General features: G+C 42.0%; 1 long non-coding RNA gene across 1 annotated transcript; it reads left to right on the forward strand.

Annotated features, from left to right (window-relative positions):
* The first annotated feature begins 6,081 nt into the window (after positions 1-6,081).
* Positions 6,082-7,581, forward strand: LOC308376130. The gene is made up of 4 exons (XR_013968908.1): positions 6,082-6,166; positions 6,976-7,014; positions 7,301-7,414; positions 7,511-7,581. It is a non-coding gene; the product is annotated as an uncharacterized lncRNA (long non-coding RNA).
* The last annotated feature ends 6,015 nt before the right edge of the window (positions 7,582-13,596 follow it).

Genomic DNA, 13,596 nt, shown 5'->3' on the forward strand with positions numbered 1-13,596 from the left:
GGCTTTTTAAAATAAAAAGCATCATGTTTTAAAACCAAACTTTACGTCACCCTTCTAGAGAGCATTCTTCTTTCTATAGATGTTTCGATAAGACTGTAAAAGACCAGGCTTGGAGTCTACACTACCCCAAACGTTGAAGTACTTTTAAGACACTATAATGGCTGATCCATCATTTGTCCAGCAGCCATACTTTTCTCTTGAATAATCCGCCCACACTTTGTGAAGCACTCTTTCTCTCTCTTCCCTCCTGCTGAGTTATCTACGACCCCCCTGCTGGCCTGACCCTCGATGGGTGGGGGAGACAAAGACAATGGCTTGATTCAACAAGTAACACTCCTACTCAGATTTTGCTGTTTTTCCATGTAAACTTTCTTACACTCCAAAACATCAGACCAGAGGGACTGAAAACAATTTTGTGACAGACACACCCATGAGGTGTCCACAAGAGAACACGTATTACTAACGTCATTTCATTTCAACACCAATGCCTTATTATTGGTCACGAGCCACTACTACAACATTGGATAAATTGCTGGACGTGACACTTAAAATGTGATGGAGTTTTCATTGTTGTAACTTCAGAAGAGAAATCAAACCCCAGAACATTGGGAGTGTTGTTCTGTCGATAGTAGTTTTCACTTATTAGTAATGACTCACTCCTTCTTCTTGTGCTTCTTTGTGAAACTGGTGCCATACCCAACCTAAGTGGTTCTGCTTTATCATTCTTACACATAGTGAATGAGACTGTAAGGTTAAAGGGTTTTAGTTTAGTGGAAAAACTCAACCTGTGGACCCCTGTGGAAGGTTCTCAGCAGTCATGTCTTTTAGCCTGTTGTGCTAGCATTCTCAAGTTCCTTCCCCTGAGGATATAGATTTGATCGGTTAGCTTGGGCTGCCAGGTCTCATTTTTCACATAGTTCATTGTGGCCTGGACACACTCGACAGAAATTTAGTCAAACTGATGACAATAAATATTGATAAATCACAGTTTGATTGAAGGTGATTGGATCAGCATCCTTAGCTCTGGTTGTGTGCAACATTAGTCAAGTCAAATGTACCCAACTCAGTGACAACAGAGGCTGATGACATGACAACCCAGATTGAGACTTTAGTTTAGGGTTGGGACTGCCAAGGATGATAATGAGTCAGAAATCTCTCAAGTAGCATGCTAACAATGGGGCTATTAGCCATTTATGTTTACTTCCTTGATAGAGGACCAATAACCATTCCCAAGGTCATGGGTTTGACACACACACACACACACAAACACACACACAGACACAATCACTGAATTTGACATACCGTCAACTGAACAAGAGTCAGGTTATTTCGAACAATGGATAAGTGGTCCTTAAAAAAAAATTATAATAATATTTAGACTAGAGTATGTGACATGAGTGAATTCTGCTACAAATGTGCCAGCAATCATAAACTGTCCAGAAAAGTCACAGTAGTTATTTGTTGTATGTGGTATTTTGCTAGTCCTGTAAATAACCAAGGCACAGCTAAAAGGCACCAGTTAAGGACAGCCTTTTGTTAAAGGCTTTTTAAAAACAGTGACTCAACAGCATTATTAATTCAGACCCATGTGAGCTGTAAGTCACTGAACTTGGAATTTTCAACTCACTGAAACTTTGTGTGGTTTATCGAGCATGACACATTTCCGCTGAAATCTGATTGTCTTGGGAACGACTGCATAGATGTTTCTTTAACGTAAAGACAGAATAATGGAACTTGAAACGTAGCCACTCCCAAGTTTGTCGACAGTGGTCGAGCGGTAAAGGTGCTGATCTAATGGGACCATTTCTTCCACAAATAATTTCAGTTAACCACAAAGGGAAGACTAAAATCAGCATGGTCAATGGGATTGCTTCCACACTGGTTTCATCTCCATCATAACATCGTACAATAAAATCATAAAATTCTTAATTTAAAGAAACAATTGGATTGTTAATCATTTTAATACAAGTCACAGAAAATCCTCATTTCAGATTGGCTGGTAGGTGTCTAATATTTTGCTATAACAGGACATGCAAAAACTACAATTGATTCAATACATTATTAATCTCAGGACTCAATGTCTGGAGAAATGCTCATTACACTACGATTATCATTATGCATCCATCCACAGTAAAGCACAGATTTGCACTTTCATAGGTATGTACACACTAGGGTAACAAACCCATGATCTTGGTGTTGTTAGCACATTGGTCTACCAGTAAATAACAATAACAGCTCATTTTGGTTATATCCGCCTGTCATAAGGTATGGCACTACCCAAGTTCAAAAAGAAGGTGGTACTAAAAATAAGTACATTTCGTGACTAAGTAGGTGTTAAGTAAGGAATTGTGTTCGCTTATAAATGTTGTGCCAACTAATCTTCTTTCGCAACTCCTCATGTGTGCATGTTTTTCAAGTGTTTATAAGAAAAACATAATTTAGGAAATAACTGACCATTCTTGATGGACTGCAGAACTGATGCAGTTGAAAGAAGTTTTATAATTTTGTAAGTACTCTTCTAAGAGGTGTCATATACATTACATGTAAGTACCTCTTCTGTCTATGAACTGCAGTGTTTTACACTTTCCTCTCATGAATGAACAACCAATGTGAGTCACATTCAGTCTGTGAATTGTTTTGTTGATAATGCTATTTGTCATGAGTTGTAGTTATTGTTGTCTCAATGATTTCGTTTTTTTATGTTTGAGTCTTCCAAAGATAGGGACTTTAATTCAAGTCCTACACACATAGGACATAGGGCCTATTACACATTACGTTCCAACTTTGTTGTGATCAAAAGCTGTTTCAGACCAATGCTAGTTGCAGTAGTGAGTGTACAATCACTATTTATCACTATTTGTAGGACTTTACTGGACAGGCTTTTTCAGGAGTTCAGGAGCTCTCTTCTTTTTAGTCAGAAAATCAGAAGTCAGAAAATGAAGAGCTAACTTGATGTTTATCACAAGCTTGTACATTTGTTGTTAGCACTGTTTGTGACCTATATTATCTGTATTGCCATATTTTAAATAAACGAAACATAAGTGCTTTTTTAGTCATTATTAAGATGAAAGTAAACACTGTTGTTGGACTTTAAGGGGATAGATGGGGTACTTGCCATGCCTCTCTTTAGTTTTGATCTGATGACCTGAAACAAAATCAAACACAAAGCTAATGTATCCCTGTATCACAGCGACAGTGATGTTTGCCCTGAACAGTTTTTGCTCTGTACTGCACTGAAATATGGATATCTTTTGCTTTTGGATTTCTTTGGAATATGACTGGTAAAATGTGTATGTTTGTAATTTTAATGTTTATGCAGGAGGTCTTCATCAACAATTTTATCTGAAATATTGACATGGCTGAGCGATCCAGCATCTCTGGGGCTGGAACCCAGATTACTGGCAGTTTATGCCATACAGAATGGACACGCTATTGGCAGATTCCACCTGCCTCTCGGCTCATTCAAGAGAGCTCTCTGAAACCCAACGCGTTGGATCATTTTAGAACAGGTCCATAGAGAATACAGCCAATGTAATTCTTCCTCCTAAATGACGTTTTTCTGGTGACAAAGAGTCTGCTCAGTTTGTTTGAAATATTGTGTGCCCAAGCTGGGAGTGAGCAATGCAGTTTTCCCCAAGGGCTTGGAGATGATGTCAGGACAATGAAGCTGTACAGTTAGCTTTTTGTTTTGACATAACAGTCCAGTCCAGTCCAGCCCAGTGATTTGAATCCGAGCCACTTTTTCAAGTGATATTGGAGCAGTTTGAGCAACTGTCAAATTATGAATGACACTGGTGCTGCTCTCTGTTGCAGTTTAAGAGAGGATTTCCCCTCACCCACAGCAGTCAGTGTCAGTTATCTGTCTGGTTGGATGATCTGTTAAGTTCTGTTCTATATACTTCTTGTGGTGTTCCAGGTTAATAATGTTGCACACTTTTTCAGTCTTGACGTGCATCCATGTTTCAGTTTCTCCTCCCTTACTCATAAGGGCATCCACTCCTCGAGGTCCTAATGGCCGCATACCTACAAAGGGTTAGGACTGAGGGCTCTAGTGCAGGTAGTGTTTAAAAGCTCTGGGCTCTTGGTATCACAGATTCTCTGAAACGTCCCCCAAGTGAAAATAAGTCCTTTTCAAATATGTCAGGACAGTTTTTATATTTTTGCAATTTTTATTTGCTTTTAAAATGTTTTACAGGTTACCAGTCATATGTCAAAGCATGAACATGGTATAACCACACACATATAAACAAACATAGGGTAAGTTATGCATAAGTACTTGTTTACACTATGCGTATGTACCCACATAGAAATACTCACAACCACAAAAAATAAATAAAAATAACATTTGAAAAACCCTCATGAACAGGGTCGGACTGGGAACGATTTTCGGCCCTGGCATTTTTCCATCTACACCGGCCCCTTATGGACCGACCGACCGACCAACCGACCGACCGAACCCCCCCCCCCCCCCCCCCCTTTAGCGCAAATGAGCCGAACCAACTTCAGCTAACCTACTTAAGAAAGACCTGTGAGCCGAAGTCAACATGTCGCGTTGGGCACAATTGAAAACCAAACGGCCTACCTTGACGCTGTCTTGATCGCGGGGCTTCTTGCAAGTTGCAATATTCCACATTAATCCACGCGGTTTAACATACCCGGACAGTCCTGCTGCTAGCAAGCAATGGATTATGTTTGCGTTAAGGAAGTAAAGCGGAAACGGGTCAAAAACTTGTCTATAGGAAGTCGAGACCATAATACCACGCACTTCATTACCACTAGTGGTCAGTAGATGGCGACTGTGCACTGCAAATAACAGCGTTAGCCACTTACTTACTTATGAATAGACTTGGAGGGGCGAGCCCTCCCGGAAGCCATAGAGAATGCATTGAGAGCTCTGTTTTGTGAAGTAAACGCATTTAACATGGGAGTCAATGGGAGAGGTCTGGGGCGATTTTCATTTCGCCCGTGGAGCCCAATGACCAAAATACTATGACTAAGCTACCGTAAATCCTCCAATTGTGGCCGGGGCTTGTATTTACTTAGGCTGCACAGCGCGCCGGCCTTTATTTGGGGCAGGCTTGTATTAGGGGCAGGCCTTTATTTCTTACAATCTTCTGTTATAGAATTGTATTATTTAAATAATGGGCATAATTGCAGTAGGCTAATATCATTCATTGCATATGCGTTCAGCACTGCCTGCACATCGTGTAGCGCTTTATGTGCGGTGTCAACGTAAACATAAACATCGGAGTTAACGTCTCTACTGTCAGTCACGAAAGAAAAGATTTCCAAAGCCTTGATTTAAATCATTGAGACACTCTATTATGCTTACCGCTGACTGAAAAGAGCTGGTTTGATATCCAGCCTAATTTAGGCTACTTTCTACATCCACCTGCTAGTCGTAGCCTATTGCATTCGTCTCGGGTCAATGTCAAATTTCTTTGCTGCTTTTTCTCCCGAATGTTCTTCAGCTATCAGCATACACCATCTCTTTGAATTTAATATCAAAGTTGCGTAAGTCTACTACTGCTTTATTATCCCTTCTGGAAAAAGTAACCTAGCCAACTAAAACGTTACAGCTATACGATACGTGCATTTAGGCTAAACCATAACAAATTGCCAGACGGGCCTTCATGAACAAGATAGGCTACTTTATTTTACCCCCGGCTTGTATTCGGGGCCCGGCCTTTATTTGTCCGTATGGACCACGACCCCGGCTACTATCTGGAGCCCGGCTTCTAATTGAATCCCGGCCTTTATTGGAGGATTTACGGTATACATGTTAAAATATTCAGAGACTACCCACACAGCAGGAGACTCAAACGCGGATCCGCATTCGAATCGCCAAACCCGCGTGACTGTCACATTCGTTTTGATGCCGTAGGACGGATCAGCGCCGCCTCCGGCCGGCGCAGTAAATGCTGCTATCGAACAGCAGCTCCTGAGCGGACCCACATCTGATCCGGGGGCCGGACGCGCCTTTGAGGACCGTTTTGGCTCCGCCAAGAGGATCAGGATCGGATCCACGAACGCGGACGCGCCTTAACGGCTGTAACGGCCGTGGCTACATATCAGAGCCCATATCAGTGGAATTTTTATTTGCCGCCTCTCATTGCTTCCAGATTTTCTTTGAAGTAGCCTATACCATTGAGCTGAGCCCTCTTAAGTAAGTGTATTGATATATTGCGAGATTCACAGTAAACATTTTCCTTTGTGTTTTTTTTTAATCATCATGTATATTAATGCTGTGTAAATAATATTGTTTGATATTGTATCATACAATTTATGCATCAGACTATTAGCTGATGTGATGATCATGTGAGGCTGAAGCTATTTGATTTAAAATGGGATAGCAATTTCGGCAGAATATGTTATGGTAGAGTGATTAAAAAAAAACACATTGTTATTAGGTCTGGTCTGTTTTAATGAGTTACTCATATGTAGCCTATGGTAGCGGCATGTAGCTGCTAGGTGCGATTGCAACATTTTGCAAGTTATTGCTAGTGAATGTGTTAATGTTCACGTTTGCAATGCAAACTATACATCAAGCTGATAATTTCGCTTGTACTGGTTTTTCGGTCAATAAAGTAGGGTGAATATTAGTCAATGAGCTTGTATGCTATGGTAGTAGTAGTTAGGCTACAATTTTAGCGTATTCACTCGAGGGAATTAGCATTATAATCTAGATGCATCTGGCGGCGATTTAATGCGCACCGCATTGCGTGTCTTTCAAGCGAGATGGACAGCAGATTACTTAGGGGCCGATCACACAGGAGGGTCCAGGGTCTACACTTATACATTATTATTGTGGTGGTGACTTGTTTAATTCGTTGCACATTATATATTAGTTTTAGTTTACTATTGTCACATGGTATAGGATAAGCCTGTGGCTAGTTAACTTGGGGGCTAAGAGGTTGGTAATGACTAGCATTGTAATGTATTGATATTTATGTATGCTATTGTTATTTATTGTAGGTTAGGATTCTCAGTGCCTTGTCAACTGCTGTCTTCCAGGTGTGTCATTGTTTCGTTTATATTCCTATTTGTTTGTACACTCATTTTGTTTAGTTAGCTTGTCATGCTAGGTTTCGCTAGCATTTATGGTATGGTTTTGGTGTGGGGCTAGGCTACTCCCCTAGCCTTGTGTAACGGAAGTTCGCGAGTTTTCGTGTAGGACTTTTTGAGGGCAGACTGTTAAGTTTGTATTTGCTGTTCGTGGCCTGTGTGGTTGTATGCCCTGTCTCTTAATTCTAAGGAAGAGGGTAGGATTCTCACTGCCTTGTCAACTGCTGTCTTCCAGAACAATAAATATTCAAAACAGAGTCGTGTGTCCGCTTGCCAGCACAACACAACGCAGAGTGAACAAGCCACCGGTTACACTTGGGACAGGACCCGCCTAATGTGTTGTAACCATGTGAGTTATCTAGTGAAGTGTTGATTTGGGAATGTTTTATGTGTAACTCGTCTTTTTTTGTTTTCATAAACATACAATCTGTCTGTTTGATTACAGGTGCAGTCAGAAAAAACGCTCTGACACGGTCCGCTACGGAGGCTGAGGTCACGCGACACATTATAAGGTGGTTCAATCCATAGATATCTTAGATAAAGGCTAGATATCCTGCCTGCGTTTCTGGCCGACGGAGCCGAATGTCCGCACATTTCGGCCATTTTGAGGACAGTATAGCTCACTCCCCCTTAACATTGTGTTGGTAGTGGTACTTTTTAAGTAACCAGAACTTGCTCAATTTTCAACCGATTTTCAAACGGGTTGGTTTGTTATAAACGTAAGATATTTCTTATGGCACTTCATACTTATGAAGAATTATAAACATGGGTTTTCATATGAAAATAACATTGACAGGTCTCGTTTCAAGGGAGTGTTCAATAGAGCAGGTTGTACAAAATTCTGGCATCTTCATTGGCAATAGTCAGCAATTTCCTGTCGAAATCATAATGTAAGATGTTTAACAAACCAACCCGATTGGAAATCATGTGCAACTTCAGCTTTATTATGTGCAACTTAAGTTATATTGAAAAGAAAGAACAATTACTCGCCAATTGATGTAAAAAGACTGATACACAATAGCCGTGATACACAATTAAGCTGCACATTTCAACATGTTCAAGCATCCAGAATTATTACCAAGGTAATGACGATTGTAAATCAAGTCATATGTAAATCCGTCAAAATTTCCGCGAGATAAGAGTGTAAACGACTGTGAAGATCACTGACGTTACCTAACGTACCACTGATCCCTACCAGAAGCATACTGTCCTCAAAATGGCCTCCTGTGCGGACATTCAAGAGTCCGCCATAATCCATCTAGCCTTTATCTAAGATATCTATGGTTCAATCTGACTGGGGATCGGGCCACGAGAAGACGTGCCGTGCCGTCCGCACTTGAGTCCCCACACACGGAATAGCCTATTAAATCGAATCGCCTGACTAAATCAACTGTTGAATAAACTTTTTTATTGCACTTCTCGTCATTCATCAGTTATTCATTTTATGATAGTTAAGCTGTGCTTATGGACAGATATAATGCAAATTGTAGAAACAGGGCAAAGTAGAATAAGGAGACAACTTAGACTGTTTGTGGCGCAGCATTTCATTGAAGTTGAATAGGCAAGGTATTTGATGTCTGCAACGTCCTAGGCCTATTATTATTATTATTATTATATAGCACTAAATATAGGCTATTTCGATGCTGTTTGAAGATGAGGGTATAATATAAACAAATATTCCTACTTTCATTATCTACATTAGGCTACAGGGTTCTCTAGGAATAGGTTTTGACATAATCTCACAATGAATGTAGGCTAGGCTACTAAACAAAAGAATATGTACAATATACCTCCACCTCCGCGGAGGTAATAAGGTGTTAAGCGCGGATGCGGATCGGATTCAGTGCAGTGCCACGACGGGTCCGCGAGGTATGCACGGATGCGGACCGGATACAGTGCGGAGCCACGGCGGGTCCGCGAGGTATGCACGGATGTGGACCGAATTCAGTGCGGAGCCACGGCGGGTCCTCGAGGTAAGCACGGATGCGGACCGGATACAGTGCGGAGCCAATGCGGGCTCCACTACCGCCTCCGTACCGGATCTGTTAGACTGTGCAAGTGGACCCCGATACGGGTCTGTTTCGCGGGTCCGTTGCGGAACCCGCGACACCTCCGCGGCGGATCCGCTGCGGTGTCCTTTTGCTGTGTGGGTATTCACATAGTTTAAAGAAATAAGAAAGCTTTGGGCCTAAACCAACTACTGCCATAGTTATTTATTTGAGGGGCATATCCTGAAGGAGAAGCAAAGACAGAAATGTAAGTTTTTCAAAACTATTTATTAAAATGCAAAACTCAAGAGGGTATGTTGTATGTTGTCTTCTTATCTTAACCTGCAGTAAATAAAAAAAAATGGAATTTAGCTTAACAAATACTGACACCCCATGTTAAAGTGGATTTGTGTGGGTTGCATGAATAAGATTCTTCATCAACAGGTCAAACTACATGTATTTACAGAACTTCTCATCTTCTCTAAGAAATAAGAGTAAGAAAAAAATAAAATAAATGGTATTGAGCTTAAGATATACTGACACCCTGTGTGTAGTGTGTGTGTGTGTGTAGTGTGTGTGTGTGTGTGTGTGTTCACTTTCTCAGGGATGGCCATGTACATGTTAGGCGATGAGTAGACGTCTCATTAGGCTGCTCTTTTCGGCCACCATGTCAACAACTTCGTCAGTATCCAAGGACATCAAAATGTCTTTTTCACATGACATTAGCATGAATGCCTCCAGGTGGTCCTGGGCTGTAGTGCTCCGTAATCGGTTTTTGATGAACTTCAGAGTAGAGAAGCTGCGTTCACAGGCCACTTGGGTGACAGACAAGGTGAGAAGGAATTTGTATCCCAGTCCAATAAGGTGGTAAGCATCCGTTAACAATTTGTAGCGAGAAAGGATGTGATAACAGCACACTGGACAGTTTTTGCATGATGTGCAGGCCTTGGTCAACACTTGGAATTCCCCTTTACATTGGTCCTCCTGTCCATAGTCATCATCGTCAATCTCAGTGCTGGTTCTCACCGTATATTCCTCCGAAACTGACAACTTCAGTCTGTCCCAATGACAAGCCAGACTTTCCAGCTCTACCTTAAGGGCATCTGCAGTAGCACAGCTGTCATATCTGAGAAGCTGTTTACTCAGCTCCTGGAGCTGAGCTGCCTGCACACCTTTAGACTGTATTTCTACAAAGGAGCGTGGGTCAAGAAGGCACAATTCAGCATACAGTTTACCATTTTTTTCAAACCGCCGGCTTATGCTCTCTGTTACTGTGTCCAGGATGACATTATGGACTTTGTTTTGGTAGGTGGTGTTGCTGTCAGATGTGGTCTCATCCTCAACCATCTCATCAAACATTCTCTTCTTCTTTCTAGGTCTTTTCCATGGCAGTGCATCTTCAACTTCTTCTTCACAGTCCTTCTCTTTTTGAAGCTTGTCATTTGCCCACGCGACGAAGACATCTGCTGACCTCTTAACAGATTCAAAATCCCTTGCAAACTTTCTGAGGTTCTCCTGAGTGCCGGTGACGAGGCGATGAGCTGTGACAAGATTCATTCCCGATGTCTGCAGGTATTTGGACAGAGCAGATGTCTGTCCAAAGATGCGCAGGAAGATGTGTGCTGTCAATATAGTTTCATATTTCAGCAAATTCTCCACATAGCCTTTTGCCTTTGTGCGCACAGTGGTTGCCATGTGGGTGTTGTCTCTGATGGCAGTGAGAGTTAAGACAACACTGACATATGCACAATTCTCAGGGACACCATACGCTCCAAATATTTTGGTAAGGGCGACGTCCTTGGCCCACCACCTTGTCTGCCCGATGAGTGTGAGGCGCTTCAGGTGAGTACCAGCTACCTCTTCCCAAACACCCATTCTTTGGTGGGATTCTCTGAGGAACACGGCAATGTCGTTTAATAGAGAGAACAGGGAAGCACTCTCTATGACCACACCTGTTGTGTCTGCAAGAACCAGGTTCAGGATATGGGCGTAGCACCAGACGTGCACTTGCCCTGGGGCATGAGATGAAAGCAGAGTTGAAAATCCTCTATACTCCCCTTGCATGTTTGCTGCCCCATCTGTCGCGTTACCTGCACACAGCTTCAGGTCGATGCCCATTTGTCCGAGGAGATTTTGGATCAAGTCAACGAAGTACTGACCAGTGGAAGCCTTGCAATTGATCACACCGATCAGTCTCTCATGAATAGAATCAGTTACATACCTAATGACGACGGAGCACTGGTCATGTGAAGATATGTCCTGTGTTGTGTCAATTTGAATGGAGAACATCTCTGCTTGTCTCACCTCAGCAGCAACCTTATCTTGAATGAGGCGACCAATAACCCCTATTATTGAGTTGACAGTTGTCTTGGACAGGAAAGTGACCAGTGACCCTCTACCCCTCACAGTACTACCTGAGCCATGTAGCTTTTTGCTGGATTCAATGCATTCATGCACATGTTTTTGCAAGCAGGGGTCAAACTTACCCAGCAACATCACAAGTTCCAGAAACGTTCCGTGGTCCATTGTGGCATCGTCAAGGCTGTATGCTGCCTCGGATATCCCTCCTCCTCGAAAGCTGAGCCCACGCTTCCCAATGACTTTCACAATCTCCACGAGTCGTTCCATCACTTGTCGGCGCTGTTTCACTTGTTCGCGTCTTGCGGACACCTGCTGCTGACACAACAAGGATGCGATGTCCCTCCTACTGGTCCATAGCAGATACCCATCAGCGCATTCTCGGTGCTGCACACTTCGCTCATGTTCCTCGATGCGCTGTTTGATATGACGCCAGTCCCCCATACCTTTTGTGAACGGATTGCCTTCAGAGGAAAAGGCTAAGCAGAGTGAACAAAATGCTGTGCGTGTGATGTCGTTGTAAGTTAGCCAGGAACGTTCAGTACCATTCCTGCAACACAGCCACTTATTCAGGATTTTTTTTGTGTTCGGTGTTGGGTGCTTTTCAAAAAACAAAGACAGCTCATTTTGGGTAGGGCGGGTGAAATAATGCATTGCTGGCTCGGCCTCAGACGTAGCTGAAGGGACGTTGACAGTGGAAGCACTACAACGATCTAATTCAGGTTCTTCTGACATCTCATGCGCATCATTTCCCACGCCCTGCTCACTGGACAGGGAATCCTCCAATTCCGACCCAACATAGACATCATCAATTGGCTTGGAGCCTGGACTAACCTCTCCAGTAAAGTCCTCAGTTTCGTTGGTTGAAGTAGCATTTTCGCCGGTTGTAGCAGTAGGGACGCCGGGGGCACTAGCAGCAACGGTTGAAGCACTGGCCACAGCAAACAAGCGATCTATTTTAAAACATCCAGACGCCTCAGCTTGTAGAGATTTCTGCCTTTTGTCTCGAATCTTCTCCGCTCCCCCTTTCTTCTTTTTGCCAACTCTTTCCATGATTTTTAGCCCATCCACTGAAATTAAAATATAAGCGAAGCAACATCTGCAGCATCCATGGACTGTTAACTTTCGCTGTTAGATGTATAATCCCATCGTGCACCGCAACATATTTTTGCAAAATATTCGAACATAAATTCGCCAAATATAAGAAGAAAATCGTAGTTTAGTTTAAAGAAAGCATTTTAGTTTTATTTTAATTTAGTTTGTTGCAATGATTGTACAGTTTGAAGAAACAGGATTTTACAGTTTGAAGAAATAGAAAATTATACCATATACCTACCGTCACCTAGATGTGCATGACAAGGAAGCGCTATATATAGTGGATGCACCATGATAATAATTTGACGTTAGGTTCTTTCTTGGGCTCTTTGAGTTATCCGTATTGACAGGTAGGTAATGCGGTCGTATTATAAGTGTTGAGGCCGGTATGATTGAAGGAGGGCCGGCCCTCGCACGCCGAAATGTGGACCGGCCCTTCTGGCAAATGCCCGGTATCACAGATTACCAGTCCGAGCCTGCTCATGAATAAAAACATACAGTATATGCTAAAAGTATTATTCTTTTACCCATTTCATTGTCATCAGCTCCTTTTGGTGCCATTTTACAGATCAGTCCCACAAGGTATGTGTGTTTCGTGGTCAAGAGAATATGAGCCTTTTTTAACTAGATCCTCACTTCAAATAACTTTAAAAAGTAATGGGTTTGGAAAACGATTGAAGGAAAACTCTGATGCAACCTATTAACATTGTACAAATATGTAGACTATTCATACCTCAATTGAAATGGCAACAAAAACATAAAGTGACTGAATTCCTACTGATTCCTGTTAAAATAGGGAATGATTATTGGGTTATTGCTTATTATGAATATATCTCATAGATCTCACAGATATTTGAACTTTTTGTTATTAACCATTTGTATTGAAGTGTGTCTGGGTAAAGTGGAAACAAGCCTTCCAAAAAAATTGAAACATAAACAAATATCATATGAAATAACTTTGATAGTATTTTTAACACTTTTGCTAACCTAATGCTTTGGCGACACACTAAGGAATGATTACTTCTGTTTTGTTCAATTCCCCTTTTCTTCCAATTTACATCATGAGCTTTAAGATTGTCCCTTCCATACA

The sequence above is a fragment of the Sprattus sprattus genome (genome assembly GCF_963457725.1).
Source record: "Sprattus sprattus genome assembly, chromosome: 15".
NCBI classification, from domain to species: domain Eukaryota; kingdom Metazoa; phylum Chordata; class Actinopteri; order Clupeiformes; family Clupeidae; genus Sprattus; species Sprattus sprattus.